At 42.4% G+C, this 25,153-nt stretch overlaps 1 long non-coding RNA gene across 1 annotated transcript; it reads right to left on the reverse strand.

Annotated features, from left to right (window-relative positions):
- Window positions 1-21,051: 21,051 nt before the first annotated feature.
- LOC140583968 (uncharacterized) lies at window positions 21,052-22,717 on the reverse strand. The gene is made up of 3 exons (XR_011986031.1): window positions 22,453-22,717; window positions 21,725-21,790; window positions 21,052-21,612 (listed from the first exon to the last, which is right to left on the reverse strand). It is a non-coding gene; the product is annotated as an uncharacterized lncRNA (long non-coding RNA).
- Between the last annotated feature and the right edge of the window lie 2,436 nt (window positions 22,718-25,153).

The raw sequence follows: 25,153 nt of genomic DNA on the forward strand, positions 1-25,153 counted from the left end.
CAAGGATGAGAATTTAAAGATGTGATGTGTCAAGTTAAACAAAGTAATAATGAAAACAATTGCAGCATAAAGAAAAATAGCGATCTTGCAGGTAACGCCTCAGTGGATCTGTTTGGGTGGTAGGCGAACTGTAATGGGTCTATGGAATTTGGGATGGATGAACAGATTAAGTTCTTTACCAGCCTTTCAAACACCTTCATGGCCAGAGATGTTAGGGCTACCGGGCGGTAGTCATTCAGGCTGGAGGGCTTGTTGTGCTTCGGGACGGGAACTGTGGTGGACCGTTTAAAACACGTTGGCACAATAGACAGAGCTAGGGACTCATTGAAGATCTTAGTGAAAACACCAGTCAGCTGATCAGCGCAGCATCGCAGGACTCGTCCTGAAATCCCGTCTGGTCCCGCTGCTTTTCTGATGCTCACCTGCTTCAGAGCCCGGCGCACATCGCGCTCTGCCAGGCTAACCAGAACCGCGCTGCTGTCCTCGCTCACCGAGATCAGACTGTTGTTGTCTCCGCGGTGAGAGCTGTTTATCTCAAACCGTGCGAAGAACGCGTTCAGCTCGTCGGCGAACACAGTGTAAGTGCTCAACGCAACGGCGTGTTTATTCTTATAGTCCGTGATTGTATATATTCCTTGCCACAGTCGGCGGGAGTCATGAAGATGAAAATATGACTCCACCCGTTTCCGGTTTTAACAGCAGGCGCTGTTAGAACTACTTAAGACTTCCGAGTTGGCGTGTAATCAGCGTGGACGCTGGTAGCTATGACCATGCTGGGACTGATGTATCTCCAAGCTTAACTTCTGGCGTATCCTGCTAATACTGGGACAGGTATGTGTTGTTAATCCTGTACATGTCTTTGTCATGTCAGGATATTATGATTGGCCTGTTTGCATTTTTACCGTGTCCATGTTGTATTGTTTGTTTCAGAACATTACACTGCAGTCTGGGGTAACCTGTTGCATGTATTGTTTGCCCCGGCTGTTTTAAACTGTTTTGTATACTACCCAATTGGGAGTTAAGTGTTGCTTTATTCAGTGTGTGTCAGGGTCAGCCCCTGCTGTGGTCCTACCGAGTCCTGAACTGCAAGACTTTCAATGGTCACTTAAGGTACCTGAGTACTGTGAGGGTTGCAGGGTATTGGATTGAAGTGTATATTAGGATAAGTGGGTTTGCACAGTCACGTGTGGTATAGAAACCCTAGCTTCCCACCAGTGTGTCTACCCGCCCTTGGTTCAATAGGCCTCTGTCCCAATGTCTTGGTGATTTGTTTTCTTTTTTCATCTTCCCCTTTTTGTCTGTTTACTGTCCCTTCCCCAACATCAAGGTAGTGACCTATTTAATTGGTGACCAATCAAGAATATTTGTTGTTAAAGGTTGTACTTTTATATTTCTGTAAAACCTGCATCTGTACTTCTTATTAGAGCATTGTTCCCTTGCTCTGGCACACTCAGTAGGTAGTGAATCGCAAGGGGTGGCGTAGTCAGTGTACAGTAAGGGGCGCCACAACTAATAACACTCAAAATACCGTAATGTTCATCATAACAGAGTGGCTGTTCTGTCCTGAAACCGTAAAGCTGGAATTTTTTTAAACATAATATGCATTTTATAAAAAGAAGTTCTCAGATGACACCGCCATTAAGACTCAAAAAATTGGCCAAAAATGATGTAGAGAAGTGCAAACGTGATGAAAGTCGTACCCCTCGTTGCACAACCTCATAAAGGTTTTGTTTTTTTTAAATGATCATTCTGGTTTTTTTTTTTGCAAACAATTTTTTATTGGGTTTTACTACAATGCACAAAAAAGTGACACATCAAAAACTGTTCAACATACAAAACAAAAAAAACACCAGAACCAAACCCCCCCCCCCCCCCCCCCACCGGAGCAAGACATTAAAGGAAACAAAAGAATATACATCTATATACATACACAGTAATATACATACAGCAATAATAAATAAAACACATACACCTATAAATGCAAATGCATGCACACCCCCAGACATCCACATAGATACACAACACACACACCAAATATATTGCCATATAGCATATCTACATAACCGTACCAGAACATAAGAACATAAGAAATTAACCAGACACAATAGGTGATGTGCTCTCCTCAATGTACTGTAGTACAAGTGAAGCATTACGCTCCCAATTTTTGATAGTAACGTCTGATGCACCATTTATTCAAGCAGCAGACAGCTCCAACATGATCAGATTGTAAAGGGAAGCCCTCCAGACTATGAAAGTGCAACGACTCGGGTCTTTCCACCTTGAGACCAACAGAAGCTTTGCAGCGACAGAGGATAAAGAAATCGTCTGTTGCTGAGAAGGGGAAAAAGAAAGGAGAGAGAACTCTAAGAGTAACAGAGATTGAGGAGAACAAGGGACAGTCACATCCAGCAGATCAGAAAGAAAGGAGGAGACCGCATACCAAAGAGCGGCCACAGGTGGACATTCCCAGAACATGTGGAGAAAAGTACCAAGGGCTCTAAGTGGGCACAATTTACAAAGGGTATCAGGATCGAGAGCCATAGCGAAGCGCAATCGTGGAGTACAGTACATCCTGTGCACAAAACTAAACTGAACGTGCTGGTGATTGGGATTTCTAGAAGCCCGCTTAATATTTTTAAAAATGGTGCGCCAGCACAATGGAGAAGGAGAAGAGATATCACCCCATTTACGGGCAACAGGTGGAATAACCTGACCAGCATTACGCAAAAACATGTCCAGCGTGGAGACTGGTCTATTAGATTTGGACAGGGAAGCCACAAATTTGCAAAAGGGGTGAATAGGCAAAGGAGCAGAGAAGGAAATCCCACATGTTCTGAAGACAGATCGCAGTTGTAGAAAGAAAAAGAAGGAAGAAGGAGGGATAGGAAATTTAGAGCTGAGAGCCTGGAACGTGAGGAGGCCAGAGTCATCAAATAGATCACCCAAAACACGGATTCCGGACGAGATCCACCGGGAGTTTGTGATGGGCTGACCACCAATGTTAAGCGCTCTATTAAGAAATACTGGTGTATTTGAGTGCCAGACAGGGACAGAGCCAGTGCGCTTCTCGACCCGATGGAAAATCTGCACAGCATAAGACACAATTGAGCCTAGCACAGGTTTAGCTGCCTTAGCTTTCAGGGAGAGAAAAGGGAGATGTTGCAGCTGATGCGGACGCGCCAGATTCTCCTCTATTGGAAACCAGGAAGGCGGTGATGGGGGAGGCTGAAGCCAGTGCCAGACCGAACGGAGAACAAAGGACCAGTGGTACCATTCATATTCCGGTAGAGCGAGACCCCCATCATCTCTAGAAAGAGTAAGAAAGGAGTACCTTATGCGAGGCTTGCGGGCATTCCAGAGAAAGGACGTTACTGTCGACCGGACATCTTTCAAAAAGTGGGAAGGGGGCGGCAAAGGAAGCATAGCACTTAAGAAATTTAAGCGGGGCAAAAAAAAAATTTCCCAGAGGAAACTCCAATTAAGCCTGTCAAAGGCCTTCTCGGCATCCAATGAGAAAAGAGCAGTGGGAGAATAATCATTTTTAACAATATGCAGAAGACGACGCATATTGTCGGCTGCGTAGCGAGCTGAAATAAAACCAGTCTGATCGGGATGTACAATCTTAGCTATCATTAACTGAAGGCGGCGAGCCAACACCTTAGCCAATAGCTTAACATCAGAGTTCATTAAAGATAGGGGACGGTAGCTGGAACAATCAGCAGAGTCTTTGCCCTGTTTTAAAAGCAAAGAGATTATCACAGAATTTAAAGCGGGGTGGAGCTGAGAGGAGCGTATGGCGGAGGACAGCATACGAAACAGAGGGGAGGCTAACTGTGCCCAGAAGGTGAGCAGCACCTCAGCTTGAATACCATCCATCCCAGGAGCTTTATTCTTAGAAAATGACTTAAGGGCCTCAGTGAGCTCACAAAATGTAATGGGGGCTTCCAGTAGTAAGGCATCCTGCTGAGCAAGTATAGGGAGAGAAGCCAGGGAAAAAGGCGAGTCCAGGGCTGTCTGAGATGGAGGGCTGTCGGATAAGTAGAGATCCTTATAGAAATCAAGAAAACGGTCATTAATTTCAGAAGGGTTGGTGGTTACAGCTCCATCCTTGAATTTTACACTTGAAAAGTGTCACACTGGCGGAGCCTAAGCGCCAACAACTTACCAGGCCACTAGCGTAATACCGTGTCCTAGTGCGATGTACAAGAAATTCAGCCTTACGCAAAAGTAAACCATTGCGTTCGGCCCGCACCCTGGCGATACGAGCCTCATGCGCTTGGTCCAAATGCACCAATGCACTCCAAATGTGTCTCCTGCAAAAAAGCAATGTCCACCCTATTTCTAAACAAAATGTCTGTGACACTAGAGCGCTTCTGAGGGGTCGAAAGCGTCCTCACGTTCCAGGTAGCCATAACTAAGTTAGCCATCAGCAGCTATAAAAGACATAGATCCACAGCACAATACTGGAGAGAGAGAGACAAAGAGGGAGACGTCAATAGAGTAGCACATCGTTAGAGAAGGAATTAGTGAAAACCCATAAACAAATAAGCTCCAGTAATACAAACCCCTAACTCCCCATAAGACAGAACACCATCATCCAATGAGCCGAAGGGCGCGAACCCCAAGGCAAAACAACCACAAAACACCCCCCTCCCCCCCATCCCCCCAGAACAGCGCGGGGCCAAAAGCCAACACGTGACACGCAGGGGATAAGGCATGCGTGAATACTCAAGCCCGCCGGCCACCCCCGGCGTAAACTACAAAGCAAAATCAACTATAGAACAGACACAAAATCGTTAACAGAAAAGCACCCGATTTATATACTCCACACGCACAGTGTGACCGCAATATAATAACAGGCAAACAACAAAGCAGACCGAATAGGCATATTAAATTGGCCAGGACCCGGTGGAGGTGAAAGCGCCGATTGCCTGAAGAGCTTCTTCTGGGTCGGTAAAAAACCACTGGTTACCCGCAAAAGAAAGGCGAACTTTAGTCGGGTACAACAGAAAAGCAGGAACACCAGCTTCCCGAGCCTTCTTCAGAACGGGGGACATAGCCTTGCGAGCTCGAGCCGTCTGGCCGCTGTAATCGGCGAAAAAAAGGATTTTTCGTCCCTCGAAACGAACCCAGTGAACCCAGAACATGCTGAGCCCTCCAGCTCCACCTTCTGGATCCCTGTGGGCCCTAACAGCACGTGGCAGCAGCTTGAGATCGAAGGCTGCAACTACCTGCAGAAGCTGGATGAGCTCAGCATCCCCGAGGGACTCTGGAGCATTACGGACTACGGTGATGATCACACCGTGGTCATGTCCGTGCATGTCTCCGTGCATGTGAGCAGTTCTCTGCGAACATGGGGCACGAGGCAGGAGGAGAGGCCTCCTCAGAGGCCCGCTGGCACCAGTCAGAGGAAGCGCAAGGCCGAGCCCGACGACACCAGCGGCTCAAGTTCTCCTCCACCGCACAAGAGGCCCATGCGCTTCTGACTGGATTCCATGTTTTTACTAGGGGTGCACCGATCGATCGGCGCACCGATCGATCGGCCTCGATCACGTTAATTTGAGGGGATCAGAAATCGACCATATTCCCATGAGATCCACCGATCTTAGTTATATGCTTTTAACTCTTTGGGGTCGAGTATGTCGTCGACGACATCGCGTACTTTTCGCGTACTTTTCGCGTCTATTTCAGTTTATAAATATCTCGCTGAAATCTTAATGTATAATCATGAAAAAAACGCTGGCTAAATCCGTAATCTGTCTTCTTTTCAAAACGTCCATTGTCGGAAGTATTAAAGTTTTTTTAATTAGGTTAAATCGGCAAAAAAGTAAACCATGTCATCTTACTTTGTTTTTCCTGCATCGGGGGCGTGTAGTACCGCTCTTACCCGAAGATCGCTATTCACATTCTAAATAGCCGCATTAGCGCGTATTCAAAGCGCATTCGCATGGTAATTTGATTAACAGCGCAACGGTGAAACGCGATCCAGATACATCCCCTTCAGCGCCATAAAAGGGGGTTGGGGACGTGGCCAGGTGACAATGGCTCATTCATACACATGAAAGTTGCTACATATTCAATGAAAGGAGCCAGAAATAGTTACATGAGTTAGGTTTTTCTTATTTATTTATCCAAATTAATGTTGCATCTACACCATTTAGTCATCTTCATGTAGCCAAGACTTTGGTGATCAGATATCTGGGATCAAAACAAACTGCCAGCATTGCTTACTATGTACTTTTATAATGTTTCTGCAAGTGTTCCAAACTGCATTTTGCAATGTCTATACTTTGATGTCAAATTTCAAACTTAACAAAAATCTGACATATTTACAATATATATTAAAATAAAGATGAGTGTAATGGCAAAACAAATATATAAGAAATAATTTATTTGCCATGAATTAAGTGTGATGAAATGTGTGATCATGCCCCAGTCAGTGAAAGTGTGTTTCCTACCCCTAGGCCCCAGAGGGTTAAATCAGCCTTTTCTCCCATTCCCGAGAGAGGTGCAGTGCAGGCTGCCTCCCTCCCTATTTTTTGGACAAGTGTGTCATAACAGCTATATATATATATATTTTTTTACAAAATTAGAGAAATTAAAGTCTGGAAGAAAAAATATGATTTTGTAGTTCAAATAGCAATGCTCATTTATATGTTCATTTATATTTGAGGACACTACCTCATGTTTTGTGAGTATTCATATCAATTTACTCAATAAAAATGGAAACATTGAAGTAACTGTCTTTTAGTTATGAAAGAAACAAGATCGGCAAAAAAAAAATCGAGATCGGCAGGTAAGGTTGCCTAAGGATCGGTGATCGTTGATCGGCCAGAAAACTGCAATCGGTGCACCCCTAGTTTTTACGCTGTAAGTTACATTTTTATTTCAACATAATTAGAAGATCCCGCAGGAAAATATTAGTCAGTTACTTAATAAATGACCAAAAAGTAGTTGAATAGGACAGCTGGCCAACGTGTCTGTGTGCTTCCACTGACTGGCACCCTGACATATACAGTATAGTGATGGATTCGAAATCTCATCGAGTAACAGTCCTTTATCTCAACTATCTGCACCATTTTGCCAAGAGCGAGAGTTTGCGCATCCAGAAAGTTTAACCGTTTTTGTTTTATTTCAAACTGCCTTCATTGACCGAAAACCGTAAATATTTTAAACTCTGCGCTAAGACACATTCGCATGGCGTTAGTTTTACCGATTCTGACGGGATAAGAAACGTGCGCAATTTCTCAAAATTACCACACAGTGGAGAATTAATGCCGGCAGGATCTTACTGTCTACAAAGCAAATTCAATGCAAGTATAACCTTCACAAGTAAGACGAAGCATGGCGGCGGAAAAGAACAACATTTTTATTTTACAATTACTTCAAAATTAGGAACAAAAATACGACCAAAAATTCTTTAGTTTGACATGTGATCAAAATACAGAGTAAACTAATACATGATAGCATGCATGCAAAAGATCAACGGCAGAACAGGGACTTTTAACGTTGTCTGCATTAAAAAGGAATTAACCATCCCTCTCAATATAAAATTGGGATAATTTATTTCTCTTCAGAGGCCTCCATAGAATAGTGCATCCATCCCCTCACTCATGTGTATAGAGACGTATCCTAAGGCTCTGTCAGCAACATTCAGATCAACAACAGCATCAACAATTTCACAGCCAGTTTTAAAACTTGCTTAAACGCACAGTGATTGCAGAAAATGATAAACAAATTAGGTAATATTAATTAAATTATTAAATTGTGCAGATTAATAGTCAGAAAAGGTTATTGAATTTTACATTAAGATAAATGAGAACTATACGTGATTACTAATTATTGTTAACTAATTTACTGTATGAATTTCTCCCCCTCGTTGTTAAAAATCATTATATGTCAGGGTGCCAGTCAGTGGAAGCACACAGACACGTTGGCCAGCTGTCCTATTCAACTACTTTTTGGTCATTTATTAAGTAACTGACTAATATTTTCCTGCGGGATCTTCTAATTATGTTGAAATAAAAATGTAACTTACAGCGTAAAAACATGGAATCCAATCAGAAGCGCATGGGCCTCTTGTGCGGTGGAGGAGAACTTGAGCCGCTGGTGTCGTCGGGCTCGGCCTTGCGCTTCCTCTGTCTGGTGCCAGCGGGCCTCTGAGGAGGCCTCTCCTCCTGCCTCACGCCCCATGTTCGCAGAGAACTGCTCACATGCACGGAGACATGCACGGACATGACCACGGTGTGGTCATCACCGTAGTCCGTAATGCCCCAGAGTCCCTCGGGGATGCTGAGCTCATCCAGCTTCCGCAGGTAGTTGCGGCCTTCGATCTCAAGCTGCTGCCACGTGCTGTTAGGGCCCACAGGGATCCAGAAGGTGGAGCTGGAGGGCTCAGCATGTTCTAGCTCAATCTGACTTCCAGGTTGAGTGTCAGAAGCCACAGATAAGGATGGAGATGAGGGCTCATCTTCACCCCAGGCCAAGGGGAGAGCCTCAGGAAGCCCATTAGCATCCTCAGTCGTGGATGCTGGAGCTGCAGGGGAAGCCTCCCTTCTAGAGCTGGGTGATGGCAGCTCCTGTCCGTAATGGTCATCCTCCTCAGCTGGTGATTCTCCATCCCCATGCTGGACACCAGTCTCTGTACCATGATGTACCACTTGCAGCCATGCAGTTGCTACGTGCAATAGGCTGGGATCCAACTCCTCCCCAGTGAGCCGCCAATAAAATGAAGGGACACTGAGGGCCAGAGACTGCAAGTTCTCCATGGTCAGTGGGCTCCTCTCGAAGTTCACGACCAGAATGGAGATGAACTTGTCCTCCACAAACTCATGAACTGGGACAAAATGGAACACAGAGAGATATATAAGAACATGACAATAACTGGATAAATACTCTACTACAAAATCAGTTTAAAATGAGTCCATGGGCTTCAGATTGTCAGATAAATGAAATAATGTGAATTACCGATAAAGCTAAGAAAGCTAAACCAGAAGACAACATCCATGCATACGCTTACTCTCACACATATCCAAATGAATAAATATTAAATGAAACACATTTAGTCCTGCACTTTTGTCACTAACAGTGATCTTGCTTTTCATTTTCTTATTATTTAAACAAGATGAGCAAGAATGGGAGACAGAAGGGGAGTATAACGAACGGCATTTCCTATCACATCGTTACATTTTCTCATTTTAAAACTCTGCTTCCAATGTATCCGTTTGCAGTTCAAAATACATTTGTTTCTGTAGATAAAAGTTGAATTATTCAACAGGTCGGTTATTTTACCTCGAAAACCAAAGGTGTTACTTATCAGCTTTACCTCAAAACTAACAAGCATTAGGCCAATGCAGACTTGGCCGTTCATTTCGTCTGTCACATACCGGGAGCTACAACTTTATTATCATTTAATCACTATAATCATTAATACCTTCTGGATCCATGTTCTCCACGTTTAAGGAGTGATGGATTCGAAATCTCATCGAGTAACAGTCCTTTATCTCAACTATCTGCACCATTTTGCCAAGAGCGAGAGTTTGCGCATCCAGAAAGTTTAACCGTTTTTGTTTTATTTCAAACTGCCTTCATTGACCGGAAACCGTAAATATTTTAAACACTGCGCTAAGACACATTCGCATGGCGTTAGTTTTACCGATTCTGACGGGATAAGAAACGTGCGCAATTTCTCAAAATTACCACACAGTGGAGAATTAATGCCGGCAGGATCTTACTGTCTACAAAGCAAGTTCAATGCAAGCATAACCTTCACAAGTAAGACGAAGCATGGCGGCGGAAAAGAACAACATTTTTATTTTACAATTACTTCAAAATTAGGAACAAAAATACAACCAAAAATTCTTTAGTTTGACATGTGATCAAAATACAAAGTAAACTAATACATGATAGCATGCATGCAAAAGATCAACGGCAGAACAGGGACTTTTAACGTTGTCTGCATTAAAAAGGAATTAACCATCCCTCTCAATATAAAATTGGGATAATTTTTTTCTCTTCAGAGGCCTCCATAGAATAGTGCATCCATCCCCTCACTCATGTGTATAGAGACGTATCCTAAGGCTCTGTCAGCAACATTCAGATCAACAACAGCATCAACAATTTCACAGCTAGTTTTAAAACTTGCTTAAACGCACAGTGATTGCAGAAAATGATAAACAAATTAGGTACTATTAATTAAATTATTAAATTGTGCAGATTAATAGTCAGAAAAGGTTTTTCAATTTTACATTATGATAAATGAGAACTATAGGTGATTACTAATTATTGTTAACTAATGTACTGTATGAATTTTTCCCCCTCGTTGTTAAAAATCATTATATGTCAGGGTGCCAGTCAGTGGAAGCACACAGACACGTTGGCCAGCTGTCCTATTCAACTACTTTTTGGTCATTTATTAAGTAACTGACTAATATTTTCCTGCGGGATCTTCTAATTATGTTGAAATAAAAATGTAACTTACAGCGTAAAAACATGGAATCAAGTCAGAAGCGCATGGGCCTCTTGTGCGGTGGAGGAGAACTTGAGCCGCTGGTGTCGTCGGGCTCGGCCTTGCGCTTCCTCTGACTGGTGCCAGCGGGCCTCTGAGGAGGCCTCTCCTCCTGCCTCACGCCCCATGTTCGCAGAGAACTGCTCACATGCACGGAGACATGCACGGACATGACCACGGTGTGATCATCACCGTAGTCCATAATGCTCCAGAGTCCCTCGGGGATGCTGAGCTCATCCAGCTTCCGCAGGTAGTTGCGGCCTTCGATCTCAAGCTGCTGCCATGTGCTGTTAGGGCCCACAAGGATCCAGAAGGTGGAGCTGGAGGGCTCAGCATGTTCTGGCTCAATCTGACTTCCAGGTTGAGTGTCAGAAGCCACAGATAATGATGGAGATGAGGGCTCATCTTCACCCCAGGCCAAGGGGAGAGCCTCAGGAAGCCCATTAGCATCCTCAGTCGTGGATGCTGGAGCTGCAGGGGAAGCCTCCCTTCTAGAGCTGGGTGATGGCAGCTCCTGTCCGTAATGGTCATCCTCCTCAGCTGGTGATTCTCCATCCCCATGCTGGACACCAGTCTCTGTACCATGATGTACCACTTGCAGCCGTGCAGTTGCTACGTGCAATAGGCTGGGATCCAACTCCTCCCCAGTGAGCCGCCAATAAAATGAAGGGACACTGAGGGCCAGAGACTGCAAGTTCTCCATGGTCAGTGGGCTCCTCTCGAAGTTCACGACCAGAATGGAGATGAACTTGTCCTCCACAAACTCATGAACTGGGACAAAATGGAACACAGAGAGATATATAAGAACATGACAATAACTGGATAAATACTCTACTACAAAATCAGTTTAAAATGAGTCCATGGGCTTCAGATTGTCAGATAAATGAAATAATGTGAATTACCGATAAAGCTAAGAAAGCTAAACCAGAAGACAACATCCATGCATACGCTTACTCTCACACATATCCAAATGAATAAATATTAAATGAAACACATTTAGTCCTGCACTTTTGTCACTAACAGTGATCTTGCTTTTCATTTTCTTATTATTTAAACAAGATGAGCAAGAATGGGAGACAGAAGGGGAGTATAACGAACGGCATTTCCTATCACATCGTTACATTTTCTCATTTTAAAACTCTGCTTCCAATGTATCCGTTTGCAGTTCAAAATACATTTGTTTCTGTAGATAAAAGTTGAATTATTCAACAGGTCGGTTATTTTACCTCGAAAACCAAAGGTGTTACTTATCAGCTTTACCTCAAAACTAACAAGCATTAGGCCAATGCAGACTTGGCCGTTCATTTCGTCTGTCACATACCGGGAGCTACAACTTTATTATCATTTAATCACTATAATCATTAATACCTTCTGGATCCATGTTCTCCACGTTTAAGGAGTGATGGATTCGAAATCTCATCGAGTAACAGTCCTTTATCTCAACTATCTGCACCATTTTGCCAAGAGCGAGAGTTTGCGCATCCAGAAAGTTTAACCGTTTTTGTTTTATTTCAAACTGCCTTCATTGACCGGAAACCGTAAATATTTTAAACACTGCGCTAAGACACATTCGCATGGCGTTAGTTTTACCGATTCTGACGGGATAAGAAACGTGCGCAATTTCTCAAAATTACCACACAGTGGAGAATTAATGCCGGCAGGATCTTACTGTCTACAAAGCAAGTTCAATGCAAGCATAACCTTCACAAGTAAGACGAAGCATGGCGGCGGAAAAGAACAACATTTTTATTTTACAATTACTTCAAAATTAGGAACAAAAATACAACCAAAAATTCTTTAGTTTGACATGTGATCAAAATACAAAGTAAACTAATACATGATAGCATGCATGCAAAAGATCAACGGCAGAACAGGGACTTTTAACGTTGTCTGCATTAAAAAGGAATTAACCATCCCTCTCAATATAAAATTGGGATAATTTTTTTCTCTTCAGAGGCCTCCATAGAATAGTGCATCCATCCCCTCACTCATGTGTATAGAGACGTATCCTAAGGCTCTGTCAGCAACATTCAGATCAACAACAGCATCAACAATTTCACAGCTAGTTTTAAAACTTGCTTAAACGCACAGTGATTGCAGAAAATGATAAACAAATTAGGTACTATTAATTAAATTATTAAATTGTGCAGATTAATAGTCAGAAAAGGTTTTTCAATTTTACATTATGATAAATGAGAACTATAGGTGATTACTAATTATTGTTAACTAATGTACTGTATGAATTTTTCCCCCTCGTTGTTAAAAATCATTATATGTCAGGGTGCCAGTCAGTGGAAGCACACAGACACGTTGGCCAGCTGTCCTATTCAACTACTTTTTGGTCATTTATTAAGTAACTGACTAATATTTTCCTGCGGGATCTTCTAATTATGTTGAAATAAAAATGTAACTTACAGCGTAAAAACATGGAATCAAGTCAGAAGCGCATGGGCCTCTTGTGCGGTGGAGGAGAACTTGAGCCGCTGGTGTCGTCGGGCTCGGCCTTGCGCTTCCTCTGACTGGTGCCAGCGGGCCTCTGAGGAGGCCTCTCCTCCTGCCTCACGCCCCATGTTCGCAGAGAACTGCTCACATGCACGGAGACATGCACGGACATGACCACGGTGTGATCATCACCGTAGTCCATAATGCTCCAGAGTCCCTCGGGGATGCTGAGCTCATCCAGCTTCCGCAGGTAGTTGCGGCCTTCGATCTCAAGCTGCTGCCATGTGCTGTTAGGGCCCACAAGGATCCAGAAGGTGGAGCTGGAGGGCTCAGCATGTTCTGGCTCAATCTGACTTCCAGGTTGAGTGTCAGAAGCCACAGATAATGATGGAGATGAGGGCTCATCTTCACCCCAGGCCAAGGGGAGAGCCTCAGGAAGCCCATTAGCATCCTCAGTCGTGGATGCTGGAGCTGCAGGGGAAGCCTCCCTTCTAGAGCTGGGTGATGGCAGCTCCTGTCCGTAATGGTCATCCTCCTCAGCTGGTGATTCTCCATCCCCATGCTGGACACCAGTCTCTGTACCATGATGTACCACTTGCAGCCATGCAGTTGCTACGTGCAATAGGCTGGGATCCAACTCCTCCCCAGTGAGCCGCCAATAAAATGAAGGGACACTGAGGGCCAGAGACTGCAAGTTCTCCATGGTCAGTGGGCTCCTCTCGAAGTTCACGACCAGAATGGAGATGAACTTGTCCTCCACAAACTCATGAACTGGGACAAAATGGAACACAGAGAGATATATAAGAACATGACAATAACTGGATAAATACTCTACTACAAAATCAGTTTAAAATGAGTCCATGGGCTTCAGATTGTCAGATAAATGAAATAATGTGAATTACCGATAAAGCTAAGAAAGCTAAACCAGAAGACAACATCCATGCATACGCTTACTCTCACACATATCCAAATGAATAAATATTAAATGAAACACATTTAGTCCTGCACTTTTGTCACTAACAGTGATCTTGCTTTTCATTTTCTTATTATTTAAACAAGATGAGCAAGAATGGGAGACAGAAGGGGAGTATAACGAACGGCATTTCCTATCACATCGTTACATTTTCTCATTTTAAAACTCTGCTTCCAATGTATCCGTTTGCAGTTCAAAATACATTTGTTTCTGTAGATAAAAGTTGAATTATTCAACAGGTCGGTTATTTTACCTCGAAAACCAAAGGTGTTACTTATCAGCTTTACCTCAAAACTAACAAGCATTAGGCCAATGCAGACTTGGCCGTTCATTTCGTCTGTCACATACCGGGAGCTACAACTTTATTATCATTTAATCACTATAATCATTAATACCTTCTGGATCCATGTTCTCCACGTTTAAGGAGTGATGGATTCGAAATCTCATCGAGTAACAGTCCTTTATCTCAACTATCTGCACCATTTTGCCAAGAGCGAGAGTTTGCGCATCCAGAAAGTTTAACCGTTTTTGTTTTATTTCAAACTGCCTTCATTGACCGGAAACCGTAAATATTTTAAACACTGCGCTAAGACACATTCGCATGGCGTTAGTTTTACCGATTCTGACGGGATAAGAAACGTGCGCAATTTCTCAAAATTACCACACAGTGGAGAATTAATGCCGGCAGGATCTTACTGTCTACAAAGCAAGTTCAATGCAAGCATAACCTTCACAAGTAAGACGAAGCATGGCGGCGGAAAAGAACAACATTTTTATTTTACAATTACTTCAAAATTAGGAACAAAAATACAACCAAAAATTCTTTAGTTTGACATGTGATCAAAATACAAAGTAAACTAATACATGATAGCATGCATGCAAAAGATCAACGGCAGAACAGGGACTTTTAACGTTGTCTGCATTAAAAAGGAATTAACCATCCCTCTCAATATAAAATTGGGATAATTTTTTTCTCTTCAGAGGCCTCCATAGAATAGTGCATCCATCCCCTCACTCATGTGTATAGAGACGTATCCTAAGGCTCTGTCAGCAACATTCAGATCAACAACAGCATCAACAATTTCACAGCTAGTTTTAAAACTTGCTTAAACGCACAGTGATTGCAGAAAATGATAAACAAATTAGGTAATATTAATTAAATTATTAAATTGTGCAGATTAATAGTCAGAAAAGGTTATTGAATTTTACATTATGATAAATGAGAACTATACTTGATTACTAATTAATGTTAACTAATTTACTGTATGAATTTTTCCCCCTCGTTGTTAAAAATCATTATATGTCAGGGTGCCAGTCAGTGGAAGCACACAGACACGTTGGCCAGCTGTCCTATTCAACTACTTTTTGGTCATTTATTAAGTAACTGACTAATATTTTCCTGCGGGATCTTCTAATTATGTTGAAATAAAAATGTAACTTACAGCGTAAAAACATGGAATCCAGTCAGAAGCGCATGGGCCTCTTGTGCGGTGGAGGAGAACTTGAGCCGCTGGTGTCGTCGGGCTCGGCCTTGCGCTTCCTCTGACTGGTGCCAGCGGGCCTCTGAGGAGGCCTCTCCTCCTGCCTCACGCCCCATGTTCGCAGAGAACTGCTCACATGCACGGAGACATGCACGGACATGACCACGGTGTGGTCATCACCGTAGTCCGTAATGCCCCAGAGTCCCTCGGGGATGCTGAGCTCATCCAGCTTCCGCAGGTAGTTGCGGCCTTCGATCTCAAGCTGCTGCCACGTGCTGTTAGGGCCCACAGGGATCCAGAAGGTGGAGCTGGAGGGCTCAGCCTGTTCTGGCTCAATCTGACTTCCAGGTTGAGTGTCAGAAGCCACAGATAAGGATGGAGATGAGGGCTCATCTTCACCCCAGGCCAAGGGGAGAGCCTCAGGAAGACCATTAGCATCCTCAGTCGTGGATGCTGGAGCTGCAGGGGAAGCCTCCCTTCTAGAGCTGGGTGATGGCAGCTCCTGTCCGTAATGGTCATCCTCCTCAGCTGGTGATTCTCCATCCCCATGCTGGACACCAGTCTTTGTACCATGATGTACCACTTGCAGCCGTGCAGTTGCTACGTGCAATAGGCTGGGATCCAACTCCTCCCCAGTGAGCCGCCAATAAAATGAAGGGACACTGAGGGCCAGAGACTGCAAGTTCTCCATGGTCAGTGGGCTCCTCTCGAAGTTCACGACCAGAATGGAGATGAACTTGTCCTCCACAAACTCATGAACTGGGACAAAATGGAACACAGAGAGATATATAAGAACATGACAATACCTGGATAAATACTCTACTACAAAATCCGTTTAAAATGAGTCCATGGGCTTCAGATTGTCAGATAAATGAAATAATGTGAATTACTGATAAAGCTAAGAAAGCTAAACCAGAAGACAACATCCATGCATACGCTTACTCTCACACATATCCAAATGAATAAATATTAAATGAAACACATTTAGTCCTGCACTTTTGTCACTAACAGTGATCTTGCTTTTCATTTTCTTATTATTTAAACAAGATGAGCAAGAATGGGAGACAGAAGGGGAGTATAACGAACGGCATTTCCTATCACATCGTTACATTTTCTCATTTTAAAACTCCGCTTCCAATGTATCCGTTTGCAGTTCAAAATACATTCATTTCTGTAGATAAAAGTTGAATTATTCAACCGGTCGGTTATTTTACCTCGAAAACCAAATGTGTTACTTATCAGCTTTACCTCAAAACTAACAAGCATTAGGTCAATGCAGACTTGGCCGTTCATTTCGTTTGTCACATACCAGGAGCTACAACTTTATTATCATTTAATCATTATAATCATTAATACCTTCTGGATCCATGTTCTCCATGTTTAAGGAGTGATGGATTCGAAATCTCATCGAATAACAGTCCTTTATCTCGACTATCTGCACCATCTTGCCAAGAGCGAGAGTTTGCGCATCCAGAAAGTTTAAACGTTTTTGTTTTATTTCAAACTGCCTTCATTGACCGGAAACCGTAAATATTCTAAACTCTGCGCTAAGACACATTCGCATGGCGTTAGTTTTACCGATTCTGACGGGATAAGAAACGTGCGCAATTTCTCAAAATTACCACACAGTGGAGAATTAATGCCGGCAGGATCTTACTGTCTACAAAGCAAGTTCAATGCAAGCATAACCTTCACAAGTAAGACGAAGCATGGCGGCGGAAAAGAACAACATTTTTATTTTACAATTACTTCAAAATTAGGAACAAAAATACGACCAAAAATTCTTTAGTTTGACATGTGATCAAAATACAGAGTAAACTAATACATGATAGCATGCATGCAAAAGATCAACGGCAGAACAGGGACTTTTAACGCAGTCTGCATTAAAATGGAATTAACCATCCCTCTCAATATAAAATTGGGATAATTTTTTCTCTTCAGAGGCCTCCATAGAATAGTGCATCCATCCCCTCACTCATCTGTATGAAGACGTATCCTAAGGCTCCGTCAGCAACATTCAGATCAACAACAGCATCAACAATTTCACAGCTAGTTTTAAAACTTGCTTTAACGCACAGTGATTGCAGAAAATGATAAACAAATTAGGTAATATTAATTAAATTATTAAAATGTGCAGATTAATAGTCAGAAATGGTTTTTGAATTTTACATCATGATAAATTCGAACTATACGTGATTACTAATTATTGTTAACTAATTTACTGTATGAATTTTTCCCCCTCGTTGTCAGGGTGCCAGTCAGTGGAAGAACACAGACACGTTGGCCAGCTGTCCTATTCATTCAGCACCAGCCCATCTAGTAGAGAATTCAGCACCACGGACAGTGACCTGTGTTACTATGACTTCAGGTTCCTTCATTGGCTCTATATGTTTTTCTAGAAATAACTAAATGGCTCTGTTGCAGAAATTTCCAGCCATAGACTTGGTTCCTGTATGAAGAGGATATTTTATTTTTACTCAGACCTACAGAAAACCAGCTCTGCACGCGATCTCCCCTTTACTGCTGGAGCAGGGCACACGCAGATCAACAAGTGACAATGCAGCAAATACAGATGAACAATTTCTCACAGCTTCAGAAGGAGTCAGATTACTTTGTAATTCAGAGTTTGTCTAAGACTTCTGCTAGAACATTTTGTGCACTTGAGCCTACTTTCAAAATGTATGGCACCTGGGTCTACTAAAACAAGGTGATGCTGCCTGAACCACCAACCAAGGCTGGGGAGGAAAGGGAGGAATACTAGCCAAAGCAAGGAAGAAAAGCAGCCCACCCTATCTCATGGTCATGAATACAAGAGTTAGGGAGTGTTATGAAGAAGACACCACACTTAAGACCACACAGTGAATTACACCAGAGAGAGTTATTGCATTCTAGCTGTGTTACGTAACATTCCTCAGCCTTCGGTTTTTTCCACACTATGAAGGACATAATTCAGGGTGACAAACAAAACAGCGGAACTGTAGGGCAGCCATTTATTTGTTTCAGTAGTTTTAAGAAAACTTGAACATAAAATGTTTGTTTTGCTTAGATAAACAAATTAGTCCAGTTGTAGCAGACTTATATTGGCTTTAAGTGATGGATGTTGCTTGTGTTAATACTGCTTTGATTTTGAGGATGAAGTCTGAAGTGTAGGTGACATAGAAGCATGTAGTTTGATGTTTGGAGGTTGTAGTTTTTCATGGGACAATTTGAATATGGAGCACTGGTGTTGTACTTTTTAAGAGGACAGCTCACGAAAACTAATACAGAGTATTGTAAGTACCTCTCTTTAAAGGAACTGAGCTCTCTTAGTGTATTTTACATCACATACACTCTTGGTTCGCTGGGCGGTCCATCCCACTGTAGTTGGAGAAAGCTGCCATCAGTCGTTCGGTGTAGCACTCGCAGGATTTACTAGGCTCCTGCTTAAACTGATGCATCATCATCCAGTCCATGTGCGGGGCGACCTGTATCAGAAGGGCTGCCACATAGCGAGGTCTGTTCTGCCTGGGATCCAGCAGGTCACTGACAATGTCCTTCAACTCCTTCATCTACAGTGTCAGATGACCAAAGTTATCTCCCTCTTGAGGATTTGTAAATAACAACATAGGGGCAAGAATTTTTTCTGCCTCGTCCTACTGCCTGAGTTTTTGACCGCGGCACGTCGTCACTGATAAGGAGGTGGAGTCGGGCGCTGAATGGTTATGATCCTCATCTGCAGGGGGGAGAGGGGAAGGGGCAGGGGAACCAGTTGCTACTCCTCCCTCGGCGGCATAAGGAGGAGACTGCTGTTTGGGCAGCAATGCTTGGGCAGGGGCCACACAGTTTATTCCTGGGTATCTAATTAGCAGACACCTTTTGGTTCCTTCAGGGGCTCCACAGACAAACTCATTGACAAAATAGAGTCGTCACAGACAAATGCTTTGTCACATGCTCAGCCGACATGGACTGTGTGCTGTTTACATATTTTTGGCAGAAACGGAAAGCTCATATGCATATCAGCATATTTTTGGCACAAGTGGAACTCCATCATTTTAAAGAGGGTAAACTCTTCAGGAAATTTACAATGTCAGAATAAACTGATTTTTTAACAGGAGTAACTAATGTGCCCTAATAAGGAAATACATACAATCAGAATAAAATACCTGTGGTTTTTAACAGTGGTAACAATCTGATACGGAAAGGTATCAGATCAACATATCTATAGCATGTAACGGAGCTTGCTCCCCTCCAGAACTCATTGTTCCAGTAGTTATCTGAAATTGTCGTTATTTGGAATATTAAAGACTATGAACAAAAATGGACAATGCAAGAAAATAAAACAATGAGTATGACAGAAAACTAGAGTATTGTTGCAACGGTTGGTACTAGCTGGGTTATGTACTAGCTCACATTAGAGAAACATCATAAATGCTACTAATACACAACTGGGGGGGGGGGAGGGGGTGGCTCAGTACATGGGCTAAGTCCTTGTGCCTGTAATCAGAAGGTCACCGGTCCAAACCCAACCTCAGCACGTCCTTTAGCAAGGCCCTTAACACCCAGCTTCCTGGGGGCCCACACAGGTGACTGTCTTTCACATAGAGCTTGCCCAGACAGCAAAAGGTAACTGTGGCAGATCTGGGCCAGACATTGGATAGAATTTGGTGCAGATCCGCAAAACGGTTTTGCGCCGGGGTCTTTCTTTCCAACGGCCCAATACCGGCACGGATTTGGATTGGGGATCAGGAACAGACCTTGGCCAGTAGTGGCCCGATACAGTTATTAATGCTATGATATTTGGTGTGGATCTGGCTCAGATCCGTGACTCAAACTTTACATCTGGGGCTCATTTGGCCCTGGTCTGTGATTGGTGATTAATTTTTTCAGCTACACCTGGGCCAGACATGGCCCAAATAAATCCCCACACATTTCTCATCTTCAAAACAGTTTATTTTTATTTATTTTACATTTCTGAATCTCAATCTCATCCAGAGAACACATAACATTTTTTGTCATTACAAAAACTCCAGTCAAATGAAAAATGTAAAAAATATATTCAAAAACATTGTGACAAGCTTGCATGGAATAAATTGTTCAATTCAATATCAATTGTATTTATAAAAAAAATAATGCATCATGCAATAATAAAAAAAAAAAATTAACGAATTTACGTGTGTGCGGACACCAAGTGTCAAAAAGCAAGACATTGAAAATAACAGTCAACTTACATGATAGTTTGGATGGTTAAAGGAAAACAGGTGATCAGCAAAAGTTGGAGCCAGTGGAACCGGGTACAGGTCTGAACATAAAAAAAGTACATTTATTTTACTAATCTCTGAATATACATTGATCTGTGTGTGTGTGTGTGTGTGGTATCTTACTTGGTCTGTCACTGAAGAGTAGGAAGTAGCACGTCTGAAAGTAAACTGGGAATACAGTTTTCAGACTTTATTCAGGAGGAAAGGAATTCAACATTTGTGCTGGATGATATTGGTGGTGCCTATAGAGCAGGGGTCTCCAACTCCGGTCCTGGAGAGCTACTATCCAGTAGGTTTTCTATCCTACCTGGCTTCTGATGAGCCACACCTGTTCTCGGGTAAATAACAGGGCCAGGTGTGGCTCATCAGAAGCCAAGTGGGACAGAAAACCTACTGGATAGTAGCTCTCCAGGACCGGAGTTGGAGACCCCTGCTATAGAGTGTCATTTCTAAATCTTAATGTGTTATTCGACAGGGCATCAGGTAAGTAAGTAAGTAAGTAAGTAAGTTTCATTTATATAGCACATTTAAACAGTGAAAACTGACCAAAGTGCTGTACAATGTCAAACTAAAGCTACAACTAAATTTAAATAAAGACAGCAAGCATAAAATGCTAAAAGCATTACAGTAAACACAAACAAGAACTACCTGCATAGAAAGAAGTGGACACAGTGCAACATGATAGCATGACACAATAAAAAAAATATATATATTACATACATAAAAAGCAAAAGCAAGATGAAAAATAAAAAATAAAAAATAAAAATAAAAAAAAACTAAGAAGCAAAGGCCAAAGAGTACAAATAAGTCTTTAGTCTGGATTTAAAAATTGTGATCGTGGGTGCAGATCTAATATCTGGAGGCAAACCATTCCAAAGACGTGGAGCTGCCACGGCAAAAGCAGGGTCCCCTTTGTTTTTGTGGCGGGACCGAGCAACATGAAGGAAACCTTTATCAACAGATCTGAGGGACCTGGGTGGGAATAAAGGTGGAAATAAAGATCAAGCAACAAGTTTCAAAATCAAGGTACCGGTGCATTATGTGTCTCAAAATGTGACTGTATGTATGTGATATAGCTGGTTACCTGCAAGAGATGCTGGGCAGCTTGACCTCAACTTGACTAGCATCAGCAGATGGAATGGAACAAAACCTATGGAGCACAGTTCAAAGAAATAGGAGATATTTAGCTACTCAAAAAAAACTCTAACACTGCTGCAAAAATGAGAATCTGAATTTGAAATGAACAAGTAAGAAACTGAAAAAAGGGGGGAAAATACACTTAATGTTTCACCTAATAGATAAAATACAATTCAAAGCTAAATAAACATATTTGTTCAAACACTATCAAAATTAAATCTGAAAAAGATTTTATGCTAACACTAGCAATAAACGTTATGCAAACATTTAACTAAGCGAAGTCTGCTGATTTATCCAAAAACCGTGTAAACAGGGTCCCATCAACTGGGCCTACTAAGTTTGAGCAACTTTAAGTAACGTTTGCATGCTAACCAGATAAATGAACTGGAAGACACAAACAGGCTGGAAATGAGCTTAGATTATATTTACTGCCAAGTTGGTGACACTGAACCCAAAATTAGAATTTTACGCAGACGTACAAAAATATTGCCCGCATCTCATTGCACATAACATCCACGCGAACGGAGATATTCACCAATTTTGATAACAGGCTTTCACCACAATCGCCAATTCTTACTTTAAGCCTACTTTCGCATTAGTTATGTTTTTTAATCGCATGGATGGAACTATCACCTGGTATATGTCAATCTTAATATAGTTTTATAATGCACTTACCAAGAACCACAAGCAGGTCTTCACTGCTGGTTATTGTGTGACTCTTCAGTTACCTCTTACTGAGGCACGTACACGCGCATCTGCGAGATTTAAAAAAGCGCGGGTCCGGTCTGCGCTGCTGCTCCGGATCAGATACGGACCTTTCTGACGGACTGTCAGTCAGAGCTTGCGGACAAATATGCTGCAAAGCTGGCGCAGAGGTGCATAGTGAGTGTGACTGCTACGCGAATCTAGTGATTCGAAAACGGATCCGGCACAGAGGGAATTGCTGTCTGGGTGATTTATAAAGAGCAAATTGAGGGAGGTGTAAAGAAGACAATGTCCCCACAGGGATCAATAAAAGTATCAATTATTATTATAACTGTAACTGCACGTAATAACCGGAAAGCATAATTGCTTACTTTCTGTCGAAAATTCTTGCAGCAATATGCTACATTTATGAGCTAGCGGACATGTAATTCTGTTCTACGCATGCGCTTTAACTGAGAGTGTGCTATTCTGATAGGTATGCTATAATGTCAAAACACCTGTACTAATGAAATGTAATACACAACAGCTTTCAAAAATGCGGTAGCATGGTACCTTTTCAATGGCGGTATAACATGCAGCTAGTCTGCAAAAACTCTTTGGTAAATGTCAATAAATAAAAATCGCTGCATTGCATAGTCAATTAATCTATGTGTGACATCGTGCTGAAAACGACTCCAGATAAGCCGTAAAATAAAGGCATTAATCATGAATTTCAGTCAGTTATGCCACAGCACTTCCCTTCGCTCGTTTTCTTCAACACAAAAAATCGCTCAGGCCAGGATCATTAAGTGCAATGTGGAGAGTGCAGACCAGCCGGGGATAATCGTGCTCGGTTACAGTATAAGGCACACGGGTAAATTGTGAATACGGCCTTAATCTAGCTACAGCTTCTTGAATTGTTGGGCGGTGTGTGTAACATAACGTTTTGACATACCGATATCACTTTATATTTCACGTGTATTTATCACTTCATTTCACGTGTCTCTTTAAGTCATTGTTTGATATTATCCAGAGCTGATCGTGTGATTAATCAAACTTTCAGTGTCATCATTTTTATGCTGTTGTATACTAATCTTTAAAATTCATCTTATAGAATTCTGTTCTTATTATTACATAACAACGCGAATTATTGGTATGTTATTATTTAATCACATTATGGCCGCTTTGCTTGGTTACGTATTAGGCATCATATGGCATGTGGGACGTACGCTGCCAGTTTGAAACACGCAGCCTCACTTCCATTTCTGGACCAAGATGGCGAGGTACGTTAAGTTTCTGCTCCCATATTATCGTATAAATGATCTTATTATTTAGTATCTGTCAAACTTGCATGTATATTAAAATATGTTTACTGTTTCGGGCTACTGCGTTAATTCTATCAAAATTTTATGTGCAAGTTAGCTATAGTTTCGTATTGATATTTAAGTTTTCTGCATGTGCTTTCCTGCGCTTTCATGTTACATTCAGATGCGGATGGTTCCGGTGTTCTGTCGAGTTGAGCTACAGTACTTTGTCGAGTTAGGCTACCTTAACCTCCTGAGACCCTACGTCCTCATATAAGGACATCATTTTTGTTTAAAACTATTAATTGTTCAAAAAAATGTTTGGTTTTTATGATTATGAGGTCCTACTAATCCTAAATGGCTAAAGGAAATAACACATGCACACCAAACAAAAGCCCGAGAGTCAGGAGGATAGTGCTAATAGATAGCCCTAACGCTAGCCCCAAAAAAACCCCTAAAATCCTTACCCTATCCCCTAAAACAGGGGTGACCAATCTTATCCGCAAAGGGCCGGTGTGTATGCAGGTTTTTGGGATAACCTGTAGGTCAGCTGTTCAAACCCAGGTGTGAGGACTCTTCAGCCAATCAGTCCTGACCTGTATTCCATGTGTCAGGAGTGACTGACAGCTCCATTGCATTACCTGTATGTTGTTTTTCCTCATTCAGAATCAGACGAATGGCGAAAGCTGTCAGCTGGAGTGATGACCAGTACTGGGCAACATGGGACAAGTGGGGAGAGGTGATTGACCGGGGAGATGAGGAAGAGCTGTGCTCCCCAGCAGAATCACCCTCTGACCAGGCTGACAGTTTGAACGTGTGACACAACCGAAAGGCAATTGCCAAGGCAGTTAGCTGGACGGATGATGTGTATTGGGCAGCCTGGGACAAATGGGATGAAATCATCTGCTGGGGTGAAGCAAAAGAGTGCTCCCCAGCAACTCCACCCACCAACCAGCCTTGGGAGGATAAGGGGTTAGACGTGCATGGGTTAGAGGTCTTTGTGTTAAATGAAAGGACAGTCTCCATAAAGCCTGCAGACGACCACCAAGACAGGCTGAAAATAGAAGCCGTATTGGTCGACCTCTGCCAGTTTGAGCTTGATGATGTAAATCAAAGTAATGGTAAATTTGAAATTGTAGGAATAGAAATTGGAGAAGTCAAATTGGAGGAGACTGCAGAGAGGGGTTTTAATTCAGTATTTGAATTGGAAATGATGGATTTGGAGATAGAAGTTGTAGACAGTGAATTCCAGCTGAATGCTGTTAATTGGGACATTGCTGAAACTAAAGTGGACAAATTATTAGTGGAACACCTCAACATAAATGATCTCGAAGCAGGCAGTGTGAAGGTGTCCACATCAAATGGCAATGTGGTGAAGGTGCCCCTGC

This window comes from Paramormyrops kingsleyae, unplaced genomic scaffold (genome assembly GCF_048594095.1).
Source record: "Paramormyrops kingsleyae isolate MSU_618 unplaced genomic scaffold, PKINGS_0.4 ups27, whole genome shotgun sequence".
Lineage (NCBI taxonomy): Eukaryota > Metazoa > Chordata > Actinopteri > Osteoglossiformes > Mormyridae > Paramormyrops > Paramormyrops kingsleyae.